At 47.7% G+C, this 7,531-nt stretch overlaps 1 protein-coding gene across 2 annotated transcripts in view; it reads right to left on the bottom strand.

Moving 5' to 3' along the window:
• KIF18B (kinesin family member 18B) overlaps positions 1–7,531 on the bottom strand; it is a 31,843-nt gene that overhangs the window by 20,468 nt on the left and 3,844 nt on the right. The gene's annotated exons all lie outside the window — the stretch shown is intronic.

Below are 7,531 nucleotides of genomic sequence, written 5' to 3'. Positions count from 1 at the left end.
CTCACCCGCACACCCCGGCGGGGCCACGCAAGGAACAGCGTTACCTTTGCCTCAGCCAAGGCGTTGATGACATTGATGAGGGCCAGCAGCGAGCGGTTGATGTTGGCACCCTCCCGGAGCCGCTCTCCCTTGGTGTTGGCGACCGAAGCTCGCTCCGAGCCTGCCAGGTCGATCAGGCTCATCTTGGCCACTCGCAGGTCGCCAGCGAGGCCGCCAGTGCAGTCCTGTTGCTTCACGTAGATCTGCGAGGACAGAGGTGGGTGAGGCTGCAGCTCCACCAGGCTCGTGGGGCTGCTGGTTGGAGCCAGCATCACCGGTTTCAGTGTTTGTAAAAGGATGGCAGAGCGGATCATGCAGGCGTGAGATCGAGCGGCAGGAAAGGAGGGGCCTGGCATGCTGAGAAGACAAGCAAAAACTCGGCGATGACTTGAGCAGCAAAGCCACGGAAGGGATCTCGCAAGACGGGACAGAGCTGCGGAAAATAATGTGTCTCCTGCACTTGGTGAGCGAGTGGGGTACAGCTGGTCGTGTCCGCGAAGGGCAACACCCCAACCCAAAGCCCTGGCGCCACCCGGGATGTGCTTACGCACGGTGGCAGCCCCAGCCCTGACTCCGACTGTGGGTTTTTCCAGAAATCTCAGATGCTAGTGGGGGCTGCAAGCCCCCAGACACAGCCTCGCAGTGCCCCAGGGAGGCATCCAAGCAGGGCTGGCGGTGCCCAGCCCAGTTCCCAGCTGGTGCAGGTGAGGAGGGTGTTCTGATCCAATATGAGGTAATGGTGTAATAGCAGTGTTGAGACAAAACAGCTGACACAGCCCCTTACACCACTCCGTGGCTCGACATCACTGTCTTCATGGTGGCAAGACAGAGATAGAAAGAGAGAAAGAGCAGGAACAGCATCCAGCATGGCAGCCGACAATTTTTCTGGCAAATTTTCAGTCAATAAACATGTTGTTAACAATATCCTTAACAAATATGAGTATCTTCAGCCAGCAAGCACATAACTAACAACATCTCTAACAAGTATGTCATGTTTAAATTCCACTAACTTTACAAAACCAAGACATTCTATAATCTGATTTTAAGGTTGTGAGGAATTAGTAGAAGATGATGGCAGTTTACATGGTAGACATTTACAATGACAGAAAAGAAGTGTTAGAATAACTATTAAGGTAATGGCTAACAAGTTTAAGGTTAAAAAGTGATTTGAAATCAATTCTAACATAGGATCCATTATTTTCTAGTAATGTACCACAGAGGTGTTGCTGCCCTGGTTTGCCGGAGTTGGAGTCAGCACACACAGCAGGAAAATTGATTTCTTCACCCCTTTATCCTAAAGCACACGTCATCTGGGCCTAGAAACTTTTATTCCAAATTTAGACAAAGGCAGATAAGCAATAGCACTACAAATAAACAAATAACACTGTATTAGCACTAACAATCCATGTCTGAACAGGGACATGGGACAGGTTTCTAATCCCAGACGTTATTTGTGGGACCACCTGACCACTGCCATCAACTTTCAAACAAGTGTTAAAATTGTTTTAATTTGCCTCAAACAACCCTTTCTTTGGCTAACAGGTAATGGAGAACCCTACGACGTTAGAATGTGGCAGTTCACCTTTGTGTCTGCCAAGAAATCCAGGGCACAAGCAGCTTCATTAATAATAATTATTAAGATAGCCTGTAGCCGAGTAATACAATTTAACTCATAAATGGGTTCTCAAGTGCTGCTAATTAGCCCATTGAGGTTGTGGGTTGCAGGCCCGTAATGTTGGATGATCCCTTGTGGGGTCCATTCCTCCATGCCCCAGGTTTGGGCACTGCCTCCTCTCAAGGCAGCGTCAATAGATGCTGATTTACGTCATCATAAACCTTAATCCTTAACCCCTCGCCCTGGTTTGGTGACAGGAAGAAAAACAATGGTTTAATATACACTATGTAACATATTCCTATCCAATTTAAAAGTAGCCTCTAATAGGCACGTTGTCCACAAATCCAATAATAACCTTTAAAAGCCCAGGCCCCATTAGCAAGGGACCTTCCCATGTAGGTTCTTGTAGTGAGTTTTCCTGTATGTTTAACACCTTAGGGGTACCTTCAGTGACTGTGAAACATCACAATAAGGTTTGGCTTTAACGTACCATTTCCTCAGGGTATCCCCTTGGGTTACTGTGGTGGTGCAATGCTCACCCCTCCCCGCTCCTCCTTGTTGGGCTGCTTGGTGCCAGGTGTGATTCCGCTCACATCTCCCCCAGCTACACACCAACCTGTGGAGGTAAGGACTGATAACGTTAAGGCACCCCCTTAACAAGCCTGGCTCCTGCCCCTCCCGATGGCTGGGACAGGGTTATAACAGCCGCTCATCTCCTAAGGGCCTGGCACACCTCTGCCGGGGACGGGGTCAGATGGAACAGTAACACAGCTGCACATTCATCAAGTTCTTGTGCAACTGCTGGAAGGCACCAGAGTACTTGAACAATGTTCAAGCTGTGTGTGAGCAGAAGGGATCTGACAAACGTCAATGATCTTGGACCCTATAAATTGTGACCCCAAGGGAGACCTTTGAGCTTTCCTGGATTACAGCAGCCTGTGACCAGCATCTCCCCTGAGCTGGGAGCCGTCAGGTACCAAAACCCTTACGGTGTCGTCTGCTGGCAGAGCTGAGGGAAGGCCACAGCGAAGTCCACCTGCTTGAGTCTCGATTATTGCCTGTTGAGGAATGCTGAGGTGTTGGGAGTATTTGCTCTAAACTCGAGAAGAGAGAAATTTTACTTTGAGCTCACTTTCACCCGCTCTTTCTCTGCTTACTGGTGTGTGGGTACATCATTCTATGGCATCCGAATACTTTTATCTCTGTGTGTGTTTGCACGTTTTGTGTTCATTCTGCTGGATCCAAATACTTTTGTTTCTGTGTGTGTGTTTGCATGTTTTGTGTTTGTGTATGTGCATGTACATATGTATAAGACACCATGAAGTAACTTAGTGTGAATCTTGTCATCCTAGAATCTGTAAATAAGTTGCTATTTTTATAACATCTTCTAAATTATTTTGTAAATGAGCAATTGCTGTTATTTATTAATAAATCTAAAATTTCCATTAAATCATTACCGTGTTAATACTTTCATCTGTGACAGCCACCCGGTCAGGGGGAGGAGTTCCTGCCAACACAGGGGTAATTACCTTAAAGGCTCCCCTTAAGGCTACAGGTTGGCGGCATATGGTTCACTCTGCTTCTCTAAGAGCCAAACTCACTACAGACCTTTTTCCCAACTGCAATACTGTTTTTCAGCATCCTTAGAACTCCTAGAGTTTTAACCCGGTTGGGTTGGATAGGACCATGTGGTCCCTTTTGCCAAAAGTGAACTGACAGTCCTGAGTGTGCAAACCCCCATTCGGTCTGGACAGGGTCAGTGGGGTGGATGGGGCCCAAGGCTCGATGGGTGCTGGCTTCAAACACCAAAAGTGGCGACACCCTATCGTGGGGTAGAGTCCACTCCCCAGCACCCCTTTCCACAACAGATTATATAAGGGTCATGCAGTTATTGCAAAGTCCGGGATATGCTTTCTCCACAAGACCAAAAATCCTAAGGCATGTTGCAGCTCTTTCTTATTTTCTGGGCTCTTTACCTGATCTCATGCTGAGAGGGTGTCGTGAGGAATGCAGACTGACCCTCCTTTCTACCAGATGCCTAAAAATTTACCTCACTGGCTTGTATTTTCTCCTTGGGTATTGGAAGGCCTATTTCTTCCAGATGGTTGATGATTTTACCCTGCACTGAGGCCATGACATGTCGCCCTATTAATAAGTCATCGATATACTGGTAGACCTCGATCTCCCCTTCTGAGGGGATTATGCCCATTCCTGCGCCAGGCCACGGTGGGCCAGGGTAGGGGAGTGTTTATATCCCTGGAGCAAGCGGGTAAAGGCATACTGTTGTCCTTCCCAAGCAAAAGCAAATCGATTTTGATCACCCTCTTGGAGTGGAACCATAAAAAAAGTGTCTCTCACATCAATAGTTGCTAAGATGGGGTGGGCCTGTTCATGAATGGCTGCGATTAATTGGGCTGTGTTAGGTACAGCCGCAGTCAGGGGGCCCGTGTCTGCATTCAGACGCTGGCAGTCAACACTTAATCGCCAGTTTCCATTAGGTTTATGTACCGGCCACACCAGTGAATTATACGGGGAAAGGGTGAATTCCCCGTTGCTGGAGATCCTCAGTCACTGGTGCCATCCCTGCCCTGGCCCCTAACGGCAATGAGCAGGGTTTCATGTTGGCAATTTTGGAGGGGGGGAGGGCAGGTGCCACTTGCAATGGGTGACCCTCCGCCCGGGCATGGCGACCGATCGCCTCATCTGCACTATGCCAAAAGACCATGAGCTGCCCTGGGTGTCGTGCCACCACCTGCCTTTTAACACATCCATCCCTAAAAGACTCATCTGAAAAGATCCCGTGACCACCATGGTATTGACAGGGTTTTCCTCTCCTGGTAACCACAGTGTCACCGGAGCCAGAGGCACCGACTGTTTTTCCCAAGGCATTTAGGACAATTAAATTTCTAGATGGAATCAAGATTCCACATTGTTCTGCTTTGGTCCACATTAGCGCGGTAATCTGTGTCCCAAGATCAATCAAAAATGTTACCAGTCTTTTCCTTGGTCCTACAGCAGCAGTAATCATTAAATCCCCTTTTGTACTGCAGGTGAGTTCTCTTACAAACCTCCATCCTCCGCCTCCCCCCTCACTGTTGGGGGGCGGTGGGCCCAGTTTCCCACCACCTTCTTTTCCCCAGTCAGCTCCTCCTCAAGGTCTATCAAGGGTGGAGCATCAGGGGTTGGTCTGAAAGTGGCCCTTTGCCCTTTCTGCACAAGTTGCTCTAATTTTCGGGTCGGGAACCCATCCATTGGGTCCCCGGGAATACCTTTCTGAAGCCCCAGCTGGCGCAGTCCCTGTCCAGTTTAGGGGTCTCTCTCTCCCAGAATTCCAACCTCAGGGCGACTCCAAGCCTTGGCCCTTCCTCACAGATGGTTGCCACCCACTAACTCGCTCTGCAGCCCCTACGACCCTGGTTTCAGTCCTTTGGGACAATCCACCAACAGGACCATACATTCTCCCAAAGTTAATTAACTCCTGGGCTCTCTCTCCTCATGTCCATATTTTTCTCCCTCACTGCTGATGGTCAGGGGTCACTATCCCCTCTGGAGTGGCTGTAATTTTCCCTCCATTGGGGGTGTCTTGAATCCTCCCTTGTCACTGAATCCCAGTGGGTTTCAAGCAGTCCAGAAGTCCCCATATCCGAGTCATCCTCTCTGGGTGCACAGGCATCATCATCATCATCATCGGGGAGCCCTGGCTGGGCTTGAGCTCCCGATTATACATCATGTGGAGACAGTGACTGACCCACTCTGCCTGTTATGGCGAGGGAATCCCGCCTCTCCAAGGGGTTCAGCCCTCCAGCCCAACACAAGCTCTCGAGTCAATGACCATGGGGTGCGGTGGTCGCCAGTAGTTAGAAGCACACCTGACCCCAATATCCTTCTGCTTCTTTCTGACAACAAAATTCCGTCCCCTCCTGACAAAGATACTCTCCACACATAGTCTGTCTCAGATTCCTTTGCAGTCCTTGCAACTTTGTTAATTCCGTTTGTTAATTCCGTTTCTCAACTTTGTTAATTCCGCTGCTGTAAATGGGACTTCTTTGGCAATAACCTGAGGACGGTCATTGCTGTCATCCTCGTACACACACTGTTTTAACCAGCGGATACATATGGGGGAGGCTCTCTACAGTTTCTTTGGCCTTCTGCAAATCTCCTTGGGGGTATCCCCTTCTCCGACAGCCTCACTTCTACCTCCACCAGTGTATCTGCCTCCCTCAAAAGCTGATCCCTCAATTCCCCCTTTAATACTGTATTTTGGTTCCTTTCCTCTTCTAGCAATTGTTTACTTTCTTTTAATTGTTCCTGCAGGGGCTGTATGGCAGTCTGCAGGGAGCCTATTACAGTATCAGCTTGACAAGACTTCTGCTTTCTCCACCGCAGCTGCCAGACTTGCTCCTAATGCTGCACAAGTCACAGCTTTTTCCTGTCCCTCTCCTACCCTTAGCTTCCTTCTGCAATGCTCTTATCCCATCCACCACACTCTGTGGTTCAAACCAGTGATTTTTCACCTAATCTTGTCTTGGGAGTGAGGGACGAGATCAGTGCCCTTCCAATAGATCATGTATTTATCCGTTCTTTCAACCCGTGAGGGCACATTGTCACAAGCATTGGCATGTGCCTTCTGGGCAGCCGTTCTTTTCCCTAACACAAAGGGGTCATTGTCCTGAGAGGGTCACAACTTAGTATCCAAGTTTCCCCTTTTCTCTTTCAGAAGGCCACACCGTAATGTTACACAAATGTAATTTTACTGCCCACTCTTCCCCCCATTCACTCTCAGGAGGTCACACCTTAATGTAACACAAAAGGGGGTTATTTCATCCAGAGAGAGTTGCACTGAACACAGCAAGGTAGTATAGCACTCTCACCTCTAGGGATCCTGTCCACGATGCCAAATTAAAGTCTCCCGATCCAATATTGGGGAGGGTTCTTAAACGATCCCAAGAGCGAGATTAAGATGCAAACGAGGTCAGATGCTGTACAGCCTTGTGAGCTTTATTTTGCGAAACAAACCAATAATAGTGACAGGACAGAAGGAAGAAGAAAGGAAAAGTCAGAAAAACTAAGCAAGCCAACAAAAAGAAGAAGCAGCAACACTAATTATCACCACTGATACAGAGAAATTATTACTTGTTTTGAGACTTATTTACTTACTAATAGAAAACTGTTTAGCAACTTATTTACTTACTTATAGCAAGTTACAGTATTACTTATAGTACTTTTTTAATATTGCTAAGAAACCTGCTTGCCCAGACTGTTCTGTGGAATTTCACCAAGGACTGCTGTGTTCATAAAACACAGCAGTTCACTGTGAAAATCTACCAAGAACTATAATGTTCCGCAAAATATTATGCTTTTGTCCTTGAGGAACAGGTGTGCTCTAACTAGTTGGGAGTCTTGGTAATGAGTAAAGATAGCCATGTATGGATAGGAAAAGATCCACTGGTTCTCTTAGATAAGATAGAATGAGTAAACCAGCTGAAAAAAACTCTTATTATTCAAGAAATTGGCCAAGAGAATCTGTGCATGCTCCAGGGGGAAAAAAAAAAAAAAAAGGTGAGAAAGACTACGAGCCTTCCTCCCAAAGACCCCCGAAGACGCCCACCAAGAGGCAATGGGCAGGTGCAAAGAGAACGTCAACTGTTGACATCAGCCTTTCGAACTAACCCAGCCTCACTCCTGCACATGTATGGTTGTGTTATGTAACCCAATGAATATGGATATCCACACTGTAAGTTTTTGGTAAAATGTGCAGTGGGTGTGCAAGCTTTGTGAAGAGATCCCCTTGCACCCCGGCACCAGAGTAAACATACAAACATACCTGCTGTGTAACTATTTGAGATGTAGAGTCTTTTCTCCACAAATCAATGCTGC

Source organism: Athene cunicularia, assembly GCF_003259725.1.
Source record: "Athene cunicularia isolate RWA chromosome 27 unlocalized genomic scaffold, athCun1 chr27_part1, whole genome shotgun sequence".
Taxonomy (NCBI): Eukaryota; Metazoa; Chordata; class Aves; order Strigiformes; family Strigidae; genus Athene; species Athene cunicularia.
The sequence above is the reverse complement of the archived record's forward strand: the minus strand, read 5'-3'. Positions and strand labels throughout refer to the sequence as shown.